This window comes from Amia ocellicauda, chromosome 5 (assembly GCF_036373705.1).
Source record: "Amia ocellicauda isolate fAmiCal2 chromosome 5, fAmiCal2.hap1, whole genome shotgun sequence".
Taxonomy (NCBI): domain Eukaryota; kingdom Metazoa; phylum Chordata; class Actinopteri; order Amiiformes; family Amiidae; genus Amia; species Amia ocellicauda.
In genome coordinates, this window is record NC_089854.1 from 6031373 (window position 1) to 6047365 (window position 15993).

At 41.9% G+C, this 15993-nt stretch overlaps 1 protein-coding gene across 1 annotated transcript in view; it reads left to right on the plus strand.

Annotated features, from left to right (window-relative positions):
- Window positions 1–1031: 1031 nt before the first annotated feature.
- Window positions 1032–15993, plus strand: part of tafa3a (TAFA chemokine like family member 3a) — a 77943-nt gene continuing 62981 nt past the window's right edge. Inside the window, exon 1 of the mRNA XM_066703428.1 lies at window positions 1032–1576. The gene's annotated coding sequence lies outside the window, so the exon portion shown is untranslated. The remainder of the gene's footprint in view (window positions 1577–15993) is intronic.

Here is a 15993-nt window from a genome sequence, read left to right on the forward strand (position 1 = left end):
AAGAGCCTTCGTTTTCTCTGATAACCCCTTAAGGGTTCTGCCAGAAGACTGTGCAGAGAGGCAGAGCCAAAACAAATGCAAAAGCAGAGAGCAGTGTAGACAAGGAGGGTAAGAAGGAAATAAGGGAAGACATTTTCAGGCTTCCAACCTTTTCTGCTGAGATGGTACCAACTATACTAATATGGTCATGTGACCTTCATGTCAGAACATGGATATACCTGTAGTTTCTTATTTCGTAGATTTTCTGGACCACACAGAAGAAGTGTGCCACCTGCTGATGCAGCCCAGGACACCCAGCACAGTCTAAATATAGACACAACCCCCTCCCACCTGAGACTGACAGATAATTTTGAGTTGCTGGCTGGCAACTATATAAAATCAATTAATGCTAATGAAAAGGTGCTTCATTAATATTAACACACACATTTGTTTAAATAATCAACCCCACTTTTCCCTTTCGATCTTTTAACAGAGGACATTAAAGTAAAAAGCAATAAGGAAAACAAATCCATTCCAATTTGAAATGCTAAATTGCTCCCCAGCAGGAATATGTATTAATTATCTTGCTCGATGACCTAGACTGGGTTCTGTGTCATGTGAACACAAATTAGATACAAAGTCAAACCTGATTTAAGTTGCATTGTCACTGCATTGTTTTGGTGTCTGTTGCCTTCAGGGATGACGTTTATATATACCTGAAGCAATACTATCATATTTACTGAGTGTGATCCTTTTTCACACCGTAGTTACAGTTCACTGTCAAACACATCGAAATTGAGTCTGTTTATCGTAGGAGAAAACGTAAAAACATAACACAGTATCAACAGCAGGAATCTGATAGTAATTCGGGTTAATAAAGTGTGTTTATGTATCTGGCCTATTGCTTCCCTGTGCGGTTTGTGCAGCCATGGCGCGATGTGGCCGCTAGGTGGCGGTAGATCACCGAAGAGCGGCGCTTGGCTCGGCGGCGCGTCCCCGGAGACCTGGGGAGATGTTGGCAGTGGAGCATCTCTGTGGTTCAGACCCAGCCTCCCGTTCCCACCACAGAGCATCGGACCAGACCTCTCCACCGCCGCCTCTCCAGAGCCAGCCTCGCCGGGCGCAGGGAGGGTTCCAAAGGAAGAAAAGAAGAAGGAAAAAAAGGGAATACAGATGGGAATGCCAGTTCTTCAAGCACAGTGGGCATTATTTGCAAGCACCATGATCCCGGCTCATTGACTTGAAGTTTCCCAGCTCGCTGTGTCTGCGCTGAAGTGCGGGAGAGAGAGAGGGAGAGAGGGAGAGAGAGAGGGGAGAGAGACAGAGAGAGAGAGAGGGAGAGAGACCCTCTCCGGCGCCCGGCCAGAGTGGGAGTTTGCAGGAGTGGAAACAGCACGAATTCAAAGCCTGTTTTTTGACTCTGCAACCTTGTGGGCTTTAATATCCGGGAAGCATAACTCGTCTGCTCAGGTGATGTGTATCGTAGGAGCTTTTTCATGCAAGGGAAACTATATTTCTTGTCGCTTTATTTTTGACAGTGGGGCGCAAATGAATCAAGTATTTTCGTTGGATTAAAACCAAACGACCGCACCAACAGGTACGTGTCGGCAGCCGTCGCACCTGGGGGGCCGGAGAGGGGCTTTGAGATGAGCACACGTATATAGCGCCTTATGTGATGACCTGTACGGGCTGTTTTCCGTGTGTGCAGTGCCCTGGGTCGTCGCTAACCATGTAACCAATTAAAAAAAGTTAATTGATATATGCAGAATTGGCAGGTATGACTGTAAAGACGGTGTATGAACTGCGGAATATGCAGAAGAGGTATTTTGGGGTGCACTTTTTATTTAGGCAGAATTATTGTATTGAATTGTATAGATGTAGATTTAATGTGTATGTCCACATACTCAGCACATATCTGAAACATTGAAATCGCAGTAGCTACTTGTTAAAATGTTTCCTTCAAGCCTTCAGGGAGGCAGTTTAGCGTGCGCCTGCATTTGGGTGGGACATCTTTCACCTCACCTACCGGGAAAGTGGAGATTGTGTTTAATGTGGTTTAGAGGCGAGGATAATTGGATTAAGTGCCATTAATAATAGCCTGTGTGCAGCGCGCATGTTGCAGCTGTTGTTCCTTTATTAGCATGGAAATGTATTCACACAATATTTGCATGAATTAATAGATAACATTTAATTCCATTAATCAGCACAGTGGGATGTCCCTTTTCCCCCTTTTTGTTTGGATTGAGGAGCATCGCTGGCCTCGTTTTAAGTTTCTCTTCTCCCACATAAATCCATTTAGCACATTTCGAGACAGGTAGATTAACACCCAAAATCGATATATTATTATTATTATTATTATTATTATTATTATTATTATTATATTCCCTGCACTCGTTGGCACTTTAGCACACAAATAGAACTTGCTAATATATTTATCCAATGTGTATATTAAAGGCTTAGGAATGTTCATTTCACATATCGACGAAGTTTAATCTAAATAATAGATTTGTCTATTGATAATTAAATAATGTCCACCTGACTACAATGCACAATACATATATAGTAATGGGTGATATTTTTATGTCACATCTTTCTGCTGTTTGTTAATTGATTGGCATTTTATTCCCATGCATTGCAGTTTGTCTCGACTCTGGGTTCATTGAATCTGGGAAGTGTGAGACAGGCTTTTACCGTGTGTGTTCAGATTGTTGCACAAATAATACATGCTCTGGATGCACAATAGAGGACTTTGCTGTCACAGGTGTACGCAGCAAATATCAGACACATGCGGACTCCTGTCTGAAGTGCTGTTTAATCTGCGCACTGCTGCACGCAGCTGCGCATCCTCCAGACCCCGCAGGTTTGCGCCCGTCTGCGCAGCTCTGGGAGGCGCACCTGTGGAGGTGTTCATTATAGCTGCGCGTCAGGGAGGCCGGGGGGATCAGGTACCTCGACCCCCGGTGATGCGTGATGGACGTGTTATTGATGGGCTCTGTTTAGATGCCTCTGCGGTCCGGAAAAGCCTTAACCAGTTACTTCACTAATTGCATTGAAGTGAGCGCGTTGCATTTGGAAATGCGCTGCAAGAAAATTGACCCAAGCATTTCATTAGCAAATCAAAGAACAGTGTGTCTGAAGATTTTTCTTTCTTTTTCTTTCTTTCTTTCTTTCTTTCTAAGAATCCCAATACTTCCTATGTTATTCGTATTCGTTAGGCTATTAGTCTGAACTAAATCAGTCATCTGTAAATCTGCAATCGACACCTGTCAATTGAACCGGGCATTATACTGGGCTAATGCGTATAATGTGCCCCAGGCTTTCTGTGGGGGGTGTTAAGGTGAACTCAAATTATAGCGCCCTGCACTGTGTATCGGCGTGTGTTAGAAATAAAGCTGTACATGCAGCTACAATACGCACTGTGTACAGATCAGTGGCTGAGAGCCCAGCTGTGTGAGCTCTGTGCCGCTCAGTGCGACGTCAGGAACGAAAGCCATTCTGCGGCGTTTTGAATTTGAACACATATATGGGTTAGAATCGGAATTAATTTTCACAGCAAGATGATTTATTTATTTAGACACACATTCACGACATACCTTCAAAACAACCACAACAAAGTCACCTCGTTATTTCTCGCTTCAATTATTATTACGACTACTACTAATTATTATTACTACCAGTTATTATTATTATTATTATTATTATTATTATTATTATTATTATTATTTGGTGTTTTCTTTATGGATGTCTTGCGGATCTTGTCTGTTTCTATTGCACTGATTAAAGAAGCTGTGAAATACAGAGACCACCAACACAAGCAACTCGTATGTTAGGGGAATGTGCTGTTCATTTCAGGGGCGCTGTGCCCGGTGCCCGGTGATGGCGCACGGGTGGCCCTGGCAGCTGCCTGTACTTCAGTGAATGGATGCTGTGGTTTTATTGGCGCTGTGATTTGCAGCAGTTGCTGACTGTGGGCTCTGCCGTCCTGTCTGTCTGTCTGTCTGTCTGTCTGTCTGCCGGCCGGGACCCCCCGCATTTCATTGTTTAGAAATACGTCAGAGTCCAGGCTTATACCAACCACCAACCACCATTAAGCACATGTTCACGGAATCAATTTAATTCATTATTTCACTTGTAGATGGACCAATGGTTATAGTTATAGATACATTGTATATTCCATCAAATAACAAAGGAGAAGAAATTGAAGCAAGTTAGCCCAGTGAAATTATTATTATTATTATTATTATTATTATTATTATTATTATTATTATTAGTAGTAGTAGTAGTAGTAGTAGTAGTAGTAGTAGTATTTAATTAATTAATTAAATTTCAGACAATATGACACTAGGTTATTATATAATTAGATAAATCACTTTAGGAAGCTTTTCACAACAATAACAACAACAACAAATTGTATATTGTGTGTGAAGTTCTACCTGTAATCAACTGTAAACCCTTGTATTCTGAAGAACAGGATGAACTAAAAGATGTAATTTACGGATCAGTCTTTTCTTCATTTTTGGTCTAGATAAAAACAAACAAACTGTCAACTTGAAATTGCCAATGACAGACTTGTACTCAGGCATGATTTATTTTATTGCCAGGGCCCACTTTCTGCTACTTATAAAACTGCACTAGGGTATGAGATAGTAATTGTCGATTGACAGGTCACATAAAGATTTATTTTGGTCCACACCTTAGTTCCACTTTCCCCTGAAATGTCGGTGTTACCTTTGAATCACAGACTGTGGAATTGGACGCTGTGGTGAAGACACATAATGTCCTACACACAAACTCGATTTGAGCCAATTGGGACAATATTATGGGCGTTTCAGAATTGGTGACATCAGTTGTGCTTAAGCAGAGGTTCTTTAAGCCTGAAAAATGCCCGGAAAACCTATTCACACTTTAATGTTTTTCTTTCTCCCAGAGTGGACTCTCGCTGTGCCCTTTCTGCTTGTATTTCTAAGTAATCAATCGAGACTTCAGTTTGTTCTCAATTGTGCTGCAATAGCGCCTGCATCTCATTGGCTTCCTGTCAGATTTAGATTTGATTCTGCTGTTAATATACAAAGCTTTGCATGGACACGCACCTTTGCACTTCAAGGATTTAATGTGGTCTGATGACAAACCCCAGACAAGAACCTCACCCAACAGTCAAACAGCATCAAGCACGGCACCTCACGACTAGTTTAAGTTTAAGTGACCAGGCGGGCAGGCAGTGTCACCTAACCTTGTCCTCTAAATTGCATCCTCTTTCATTCGGCAGAGTGCTGTAGCTCTCAATAATTGCTTTGAAAGCTGCTCACTGAGGGATTTCCCATATTCCTATATTGCTGGCCCTAGCTGTCATGTGCGCTCCCTGCGATAGATTGAGCTCAGGCGAGCCCTGGTGTCATCTCCCTGGGATATAATCCTCTGGATCAATACCCCCCCACCCCAGACTGAAGTTATACCTCTACTTTGAGAGCTCTAATGAGGGTTTAATAAAAACGCTGTTCATTCACAGAGTGACAGTGTATAACCAGTAGACTGAGATGTCAATAGATGTTCAATTGGGGCGGCAAATTTGTTTTTTTCCTCAGACAGAGTGAATATTAGTGTGGGGCTGTAGGGTTGGCCGCCGATGGCTTTGGGGCACATGGTGAATTTGATCCAGTAGCCCTCAGGCTAGTAGGTAAGAGTCAGGCAGGAGTTTAAATCTTTAAACTCAGCAGGAGTCTATTAATTCTTGAACTAGGAGCGTTATCATATTAGTAGTGTTACTGTAGTAGAAAGCATGGACATATATTCTGTCTGAATGAGATATGTTTGCTTAGAAAGTCTCTTCTGCATGAACAAAGAAAACTGAACACAACAAAACAGAACAAAAAGCAGCAAAACAAACCATTGCCACAGTATTGCTGTGCAAGCAGGGCATCATTTTAAGTATTTGCAAAATATTGGCCTGCAACAAGATGCAATTTTCTCATAGGGCTCCTGTTTCCTCAGAGTAAAAGTAGACAAAAGTAGTACACCTTAAAAAACAATCTCTGAGATGTTCTGGGCCCCATGTTTTCAGTGCTGCACTCTTTTAGTTTTGTTTGTGGGAATGATTTTAAATCTTTCCAGGGCTGTTCGGGCTTCTGCAGATATATGACTCGGGTTCTTTGCAAATGTTCATTGTGTTTTTTTTAGACATTTTATTAGTTAACCTCAAGGTTCTGTGTGTGAAACCCTCTCCTCATTAACACTGTGCTATTCTGGGGCTCTGTTTGAACATTTGCATTTTTGCATTACAAACGTTCCTGTAGGCCTTATTAAACAACGGGCAGATTTCTTGTGACACTCCGAATTAATACCACGTATCACATTCCCAGTGAGCTTCACTCTCTATTGAAATTGGCTTGTCTTTACTTTAATTAGCGTATCGCCGTGCCCTTTAGAAGGCCCGAGAAATCAGCACAGAATTGATGGTCCCCTGTTTTGTTTGAATATCAAGGCAAGCCAACTGATCTATTACCGGGGTGTGACAACAGAGTGACTTTTATGCTGCCGTAAATGGACTCGTTGATGGGGTGCTGTATTGTCCCGGGCGAGGGGGGGCTGCTAGACAAATACCCTTCCTCTGACACTTGACTGGGGATCTGCAGTATAACATGGCCCTGGCGTTGTAAGAGCTAAGCTTAACACCTTAAATCAAACGTGTCATGATCATTCTATCGATTTAACGTCAAGCTACCCCTAAACTATGTGCGGCAGATATGAAAAGCAAGAGATCTCATGCCGTGAACAGAAGGTGAATGTTTTGGGTTTAGGGGCTTTTTCTCCAGTGGCTTATTATTGATTTCACCCTTCAGATATTTTTAGTTTTCAGTTTTAATTGAAAGAATAGGCTGGTATAGGTTGTATACTGTTAACACAGCTGTACTGTCGGGAGGAATAAAAACAGGGAGCTGTCCCTTCAGCACGTGTATCCGCTGAAAAATATCACGACTGGATGTTTCTCCTTTTCATTTTACACATGGTAAACTGGCAAAAATGCAATCCATGTCAAGTGACAGCAAAGGCATTGTTGGAGTATGGAACAAAAAAGGGAAAAGCTGGAGATAAGATGCTCGGTGCATGTGTGTGTGTGTGTGTGTGTGTGTGTGCGTGCGTGTGTGTGAGGGAGAGGGAGAGAGGGAGTTTGTCCGCTCTGCCTGAAGAGGGATTTTGCAGTAGTTTTCAGAAGGATACTGCCAGCGAACTGGTAGGGGGAGCCAGCTCTCAAGAGTAGCCGTGCTGTGCAGGAAAGACTCGACAGGAAAGACTGAGCAGCAGAGCAAGCGATCTGCGGCACGGAGCAGCGTGTGGGTCTGAAACCCAGGGATGTCTGTGCTGAAATGGGGAGCCTGTGGAAAGAACCGGGCATTTAAAGATACTATTTTAATGTCGGTGATATCCGAACCTGTCGATATTCTTGAATCTGTGATGAATTGTGTGGATTCCAGCTATAATCCTACTACCAGCCACTCCTTGTACTACTCCCTCAATATCTTCTCATCCTCCTAATTCTAATTCTGAGATGATTATTAATAACAATGAACATGAAACTAATTATTCAGACTTGAAATTGTCGCCGGATACCTTCTGCAACTGTTTCAGCAGCCAATCTGCCGTGGAATCCTACAGGAATGATCTTATTTTCTGTTTTCTGATTGATCCCCCTTTGTCGGTGTTACTGAACTCATGATTCAATAACAGGGGGCTGCACCAGAAAGCCCTAAATCAGATCAGAGCCCCAAATCATATTGAAAGGAATAGTTTAAATTCAGCTGCATCCTCCCGTTATTCTATTACCTATCCCTGAGTAGTTGTTCCTCGTTTCTGTTGAAAAGATATCAGAAGAATAAATCTGAAACATGTATATTGAGGCGCAGTGTGTGTGGGGAAGTAAATATGTGTCGCACACTCTGAAGCCCATCTGCGCCCCATTGATTTGCTTTTATTCAGTATCGAATAGGAGAGACAGAAAGCAGGATCATCTGCAAAATGATCTAAAAACTAGTAAGCAAAGCACTACTTGTTTAGACAGAACAGGAGAAGAAGGAAACATGTTTCGGCATTTATTAGTTCAGGGTGGGTGGGGCAATCCTTTTAGTATGCACTTCACATACATACATACATAATCCCCCCCTCCGAAAGTGCTGGCACACTAAAAGGCAGTCCGGTCGGTGTTTATATAGTGAATGTATTTATGGAACTTTATGGATTTTTCTCAGCTGAGGTTCAAACCATTCGAATGTTTTCTGGAAGGGAGAAAATGTGAGTGCTAAGTGAATAACCTAGTTTAAAGCTTCACGGATTGAAAGGAAATGTCCTACTTAAAAAAATATCTGTTAAAGAAATGATGCCCGGGATGCTGTGGTTCACAATTCTTCATAAATGAGGTCCACTGTGACTAATTAAAGTCATGGTAAGAAATAAATTGAATGGGCCTGTTATGCTTTTATTGTCATTGTGCTTGTTGCTGGCTGCCACACAAAAATAGGTTTTCGCCGCTGTGGGGAAAACAAATGTTCAGATTTGATTATTCAACGAGCAAAGTTACCAAATATGCAAATGGCATGAATAAATACATCTCTATTTTTCTATCTGTCCTTGCAGTAGTGTTTACAATGAAATATTATGTTCAGGTTAATCTGATATGTCATCTCTCTCTTTCTCTCTCTCTCTCTATTCATCCATATATAAACTAATTGGCCGTTGCTTTCCAAATAATGTTACACTGATCAAGGACAATAATAAAGCGGATAGACAGAAACCATATGCAGAAGGACTGAGAAAATGGCAATCACCCGGAAAGCAGGTGCATATTAAACTAATGACAGCGATATGTATTACACTCTCTTCCGTAAGAAATCAACACAAGTTTGCACATTGCAGATTGTGTAACGGGTGTGATAGATGTTCGGCGCTATACTTGCGAAGACTGCCTGCTGGGTCCACGGCTGGAGGTGCCCGCTCTCGCTGCTTTATGGCATTGCAACGAAGCGCTGTGATGAAATGCTCTCTGCAAATAAAGTTGACTGAATTCACTTGGCTCACAGCAATGCTCCCCAGGATATGAGTTTATTAAAACATATAATTGCTTCTTACACAACATATATATACATGTTTGTATACATATTTCTCTCTCTCTCTCTCTCGCTCATGTGCACAACGTAGGAAGGAACATTTTGCATGCGAGACGTGACTTTCCAGTCTTAGGGAATATGCACACACAAGCCGTTGTGACTCGTTTGGATGAATTTGCATGTATTTTCAGATACATTTTATTTGTTTCAACTTATATGAATCCTAGTACCTACTCCCCCTCACCTGTCGTTTTGCTTCAGTGAAAAAGGTGAAGGAAAATTACCTTCTTGTGAACTGTTGCTCGGTACCAAGTATACGAGGTTCTTTATTTGCAGAAATGTGCAAGTGTGTGTGTGTGTGTGTGTCTGTTTGTGTGCCACCTCAGCAGAAACGCAACTACACAACGTTGTCTGTCTGTCATTCAGCTGCAGTCTTAAACCTCCCTCCCGAGCGTTCCCGAGTAGACTACCAGCTTACTGCACTGCAGTGCTGTCGGACGAGGGAGTGGTTAGGATTCAAGGAGCTGAGCGTGCCTTCGATCAATGGACCTACAGGGCTGAATACTGCTTTGCAAAAACCTGGCTGTGATTTGAACAGGGTCCCCAGCTTACACAAGTGTAAAGATCAGAGAGAAACAGGACGAGGGTGACCAATAACGGATGCATAGATAACCGACCCCTGTACCCCAGCCTGGATCTCTCCCCAGCGCGGGGATTACTCTCTGCCCGAGCGCCTTCCCCTTGTCGCCAACATGGTCTTATTATTTTCTCTGAGGAACCTGTAGCCCAAAACTTAGCTTTAACAATCCCCCCATCTCTCTCCATGCTGACAGAACAGAAACAGAGAGAGAGCAGCTCTGGCACGGCTTTTGAATTTGCATCTCTCTGTCTGCACCCCAGCAGTTTCCCAGACCCCTTTTGGTTTTGCCTGTCTAAGCGTATCGGCTTTTGCAGAGCGCTCGTTCCCAGCTCCTGCCCTTTCTGTGCCTTTCTGTTTCTTTCTGTGCATTTTGTGAGCCAGGGTAATAGCAGAAGTTTCAGAGCACTGGAAAGCATGGGGAAGGGGGGTAGCGCAGGATTTGGGAGGGGCGATTTGTCAGCGCTGCAAGAAAAGAAACGAATACAGATTGTTGTTTTTATTTTGCCCTAGCAGCACAGTAGTTTTTATTGAAAGTTTTTTCTCCTCAGCTCCTGCACAAATTGCCAATCACTGCCTTCCTTTGAATGCATTAAGGTTTACGATTGTGATTATGGCACTTAAATAAATTCAAGGTTTGATGGAAACCCTTGTTATCTTACTCATTCCTTAAAAGACCGAAAGTTAAAGAGCTGCTCTGCTGTTATTTTTAATTAAAGTGTAATAATATTGGTAATTATCCTGTTATGGTACAGCTTTCTCATTTTAAGCACTTGTTCTTTTGTTATTTAAGGAGCCACAAATTACTATAAACAAGGCATTTCTAGTTTGGTGTAAAGTATTTCACTCAAGCACTCTCTGCAATGTAGCCTTTGAAATACCCCAGCTTCGCAAGTTGGAGTTTAATATTCATATTCTGCACTGGCTGATAGCAGCGTCACAGTGAACTTTAATTTAAAACTGCCTTGAGAGCATCATTTTCACCATCTCCGAGGAGATGAAAGGGAGATGAAATGACAACCAATTTTACCCATTAACACTAAAGGCAAGAGTAAATGGCTTTGCGGGTAAAGGCTGAGGGTACAGGTTCAAAGAATGGCCTGAGAAAGATCAGAAAGAAAGTGACATTAGCACAGACAGGATGAGGACTTTTAATTATCACCATTTTATAATCTGGATGTCGGTTTAACGAAGCATGCATCGAGAGGGAGTGTCAGTTAGGACAAGATGCGAAAATCACATGTGAATGCGAACGTCTGAGTGAAAGAGAAAGAAGCAAAAGTGGTACCTCTGAATTGTTCTGACTCAAACGGCGCTTGTGACTCGCCCGGAGACATTTGTGAATCCCCTGTGCTTTCAAGCACCAAAACTTGGAGAAACCTAATCCGGTGTAGCGGGGCGCCGTGCCGTTCCACGGCCGCGAAGAAGGTGACATTTCCGATGAAAGAGCGGTGGGGAACGGGCACGGCGGGGGCCGTCGAAGAGCGTTTTGTCCTGGCAACACGCCGTTGTGCGCCAGTAATGAGAGCCCCCCCGTCATTCCTGGGATTATTCAAATTGAGCGGGCCACACTTCTCAGAAAACCGTGGACCCACTGAGGTGTGCACAGTGTGAATACCTTATCTGGCGGGAGACACAGTTTGCCATTTTCCCTCAATTAAATTTCAGCCTTTGGCTCAGCCAGTAATAAAGGGGAGAATCTGATCTGCGTGGAGAGTGTTAATTGAGAGGTTACGCTCGGCACAGAGGGAGCCGAGTGGGGATTATTCACCGCCTTTTGGTCACTATGAAGCCGATACGCAATCAATAGTGTTGCAGGCCTCAAAGCCTGGACTGTTAATGGGCAACTTCCAAAATGTGTGACTGCAGTCAGTGAATCAAAGCAAATCCAGGGAAATTAGTTTTGTTTTTCTCATTTGCTCCCACGATCAAGTATAAATAGTTCGAAAAGGTAGATTTCTTTAATTTTCCAAAGCGGGGGGATTTGTTTACTAGCAGTTCATAATTAACTGCTAATTTGGCCGTGAAGTTGAAAGCATTTGAGAAAATACAAGGAGCTTTCATTCAAAACTGTACAAGGTTGGCTGAGTATTGCATTAAGCCCATTTTCACTTTCTCTAATTGTCTATTTTTGGTCACTATATTATTATTACCTCCTGCTTTCTCTCACCACTATGTAGCACCTTAAAAAACTACAGAGGAGCTTCTATACTGGTCATTGTGAAAGGTAATATTAAAACATATCAATATGCCTAGAAAATTGCAGTTTATGATTTTCCTTGATGCTCAAAAAAAGCACATTTGCGGAGTCGTCATGCGTGCGGTTTGCTACAGCACGTCACCTCTAATCATCGTGATAAAGAACTTTATTTCTTTCTCAAAAGTCTTTGGAGATTGTGCTTGACAATATGATTTTCAAATGCGGGCGAAAATTAATATTAATATTTATTTTCTTCCACTTGATTCCAGCAACTAATTCCCCTTCATGTCATGTATCCTGGAGACAACCAAACATAACTCTTCATTGTAGCTTACGCTGTCCAAAGAACAGGACCCAAACAAATCTAAATGATAATTTCTACATCTTTTAAACCTTATCTGCATGCCCCCGAGGAGTAAATGTAGTTAAGTTGTCAGTAAGTACAACAGCAATGACCATTTGCAGGAGAAGTCATACACGAATAACTGGGATTGCGCTTCCACTTCTGTTGTAATTACTTTTGTCATCAGTGCTGCGATTCTTGTAGATCCTTGAACTCGTGTTTCTACTTTTTCATTTGGTTCTTTATGGGCAATTCGGTTGTAGAACAAAGTCTACATGAAAATGGATAGAATATCACTGAAGTAAAAAGAAAGCCATTTAGTTACATTTAAAGTGCTGTTTGAATAATTATTACTGGACAATGTTTTGCCTATTTGGAACCATATTTAGCACAGGAGTCTCAGCAATATGTTTCCTACTGCCTGCTAGTGACTGCTATTCTCATTGATTCATTTCTGAAAACGAGCTTGTCTGTGTCTTAAAAATGCATTTCGGTGGAACAAAGTCAGGAATGAGTGATCTATCAGTTCAGAGACTGAAATGAGAGAGAATCGCAGACCTCCTCTGTAACGCGTGGCTGTAGAAGCTGCCCGGCCAACCGCAATAGATCACCATCGAACTGATTGTTACACAGGGGCCGGTTAATTACATGGCTGGTTATCGAAGCCGGTCAATATTGGATGTGTCTCGTTCGTGGAAAGGCAATATCTAAGATGTCTGCTGTAGGCTACACTTATCCTGGCCGTGGTTGACCAGAATAAAAAGGAATAAGACCAAAACAAAAAATATAGAAAACAAATAATCGTTTTACCTATTTAACAGAGCTGTCACTCTCAATAATCATCTACTGGACACGGAAATCATGATTAGGGTAAGGATTTATCTGTTTATGTTCGAGGACTGCAGAAATATCAGTAATGTCTGGGACACTTCAAACACAATGCGACACACAGGTACCTGCTATCTCTACAGAACATACATTGCGATTCCTGTGTTACTGGATACAGATAAACTGGTAAAAATACAATGGAAGATGGTCAAAGATGTTTCCAATACATGGAGAAGAAAGAGAGAAGGAAGGAGAGAGAAGAGGAAGTACAGCCAGGTGGCCAGCAGAGGTAGGTACTGTACTGAGGACTGCTGAGTCATGAAAATCTCTTAGACCAGGGTCTTGAGTAAGGTTTAAACAACAGGATGGTTGTGAGGAATCATCTAACTTGGCCCACATAGGATCCTGGGCCCCCATTTTGAGACCCACTGTAGCTGTAAGCGCCTCTGAATTGTCAGTATACTGTTTCTCGTTCTCTACTGCGTCATGTTCCCTGCCAAAGAGATTTTTATGCGTCTCGAGACACGTCTTGACTAGTGAAGCATGAACAGCTACCAATGGCGAAAAGGAGAGACTTTTTGACTATAATTAGTTACATTATGGGAATATTTTAAGGGCACTCCATTTGCCAGTTGCCTTTTAAAGCCCCCAGTTTCTAATTCGTTTGAACTTTTAAAACGCCTCATTTAATAATTTATCCCACATCGGTTTTCAACTCAGTTCCCTCACATAGTGCAGAAAGCATGTCTTGGTCGGTCCTGCGGCCTCGCCATCTCATTAATTCATGTTGTAAGCCTCACAGTTGGCCTAATGGAATCTTTTACTTCTCCCCACACCCCCTCTTTCGCTTCCAGAAACCTCTTTTCATTTTATTTTGGCGGTTTGCAAATGGAATGGCGGCAGGAGTAGAACCACACAGCAACGTTTCCCACAGCACGGGTGGATTTTAAAATGTGTTTGGGCATGCCGTCGATATTCACTACCCTTAATTCTTGATATATTATTCTCAATGGCATCTCAGGACACAATATATTACAAACAAAATGACGAAGGAACTTAAAATGAACATGCACAGCATCTCTCAAATAATACACACAGGGTCACAGGGTGACATTAAAAGCTTGGCTTAGGACAACCCACCTACTTTAAATTCCTTCTGTCTGCACATTCACAGGGTTCTATTTGTATATACAGAATTATATATATATATATATATATATATATATATATATATATATATATATATATATATATATATCAGCCATTCTTTGAAATCCCACATCCTGGAACAGAGATACTCGAGTCTGGAGAGCAGAAACAAGTGTGGGAGTCTGTGTGGGGGGATATCCAAGTCGTCACCTTTTCATTGAGAAACACAGTATGATCGTGACATATCACTGCAGCTCAACATCAGGCACAGGGAAGGAAGTCAAACTCATGTGCGTCAGCTAGCTGGGACTCACGTAGGTGGTCGTGGAGATATGTCTGATATGTTGTACCCCGTGGATGAAAAATATGGTGGGAAATGGAACAAGTCCTCCATTTGTGGGTGATTATTATGCTAATTTGCATATTTCCCATTGAAAAATAACTGTCTTTGGAACTAAATTTATTCTGCACGTAATCTGTCTTCAGATCACTGGGAATTATTATTTTCTCTGTTACGCCTAATCACTTTTCAACACTACCACTGGAAAATAAATGTGTGTGTTTTCAATTAATCATGTCAGCATGGAAACCCCTTCACAGCGGTACCGGAACGAAAGTTTCCTAACTTATATTTAGTTAAATTGCAAATTAGTTTAACCTACTGAGATCTCCAATACATCACACTCTGTATCTTCTCAAGCACTTCATTATGTAACACGATTACCCCCCAATCAACATAATGTAATCAAGACACAGAACCCAAGCCAAGGCTGAATGTGTGAAGAAAATAATTGGGCTTTCCTATGAGAACTAATTATTACGTATTCTTTCCCTGATGCTTGATACTGCATTACAATGATAGATGGAAAAACCTGACACTGTACACCATTTTATTACACCAAATGTATCCACCATTGTTAGCTCTAACACAATTGTAAACTCTGCATCTGAACCAACATGTCTTTTGTCTTTTGAATACACAAAGGTCCTGCCCTTCTCAGCATGCCTCTAAAGAGATCGATATGAATCCTCCGGCCTTTCTCCAAGTCCACCCAACCTACAGTCAAGCTTGCATGGCTTTATACAGTCTGTCAATCTGCTTATGTTTCCAGATCGCATTAAATCCACAGAAACCGATTCGAAAACTCTGTATCTATATATAAAAATACTGGTGTGTCTGATTTCATCACTGTTTTTCACCTTCATCTTCATCACAACTCTGAGAAGATTAGAGAAATTAGATCTTCCTGTTTTTAGTCTTAGATTTGGGGTTGGCCAAGACCACAGACCACCTGAAGAGTTGTAGGCCAGTTTCACAGCCTCTCTGAGATGACTGAGTGTATGAATGTTAGTGGTTAGTGATGAGTAAACAAATAAAACAGAAAGAGACAGAACGGTGAATAAATCAATAGACTGGTCCCTTTTGGATTTCCTACACAATGCCTTCAGATCCTTGATGTTTAAAGTCTTGGCGTTTGCTCCCCTTGGTATGGCGAGGGTTAACCCTATTCAGGCAGGCCTCGGAATATCAGTCTCTGGTGTCTAGTAATGTAATAGTGCCTTCAGCAATTGACTCAATATATCAGGGAGATGCTTTCGTTCTGGTGGGCTTCGCATCGTGATGTTTCAAAGTGGAGCAGTTAAAGTGGTGGCATTAAGACTTTGGCACATTAAGTGGAAGGCTATGATACTTGCTTAAACAAAGAACTCGACCAAACATGACACAACAACAAAATAAAAAAGTTATCTGTGTACAAGGCTT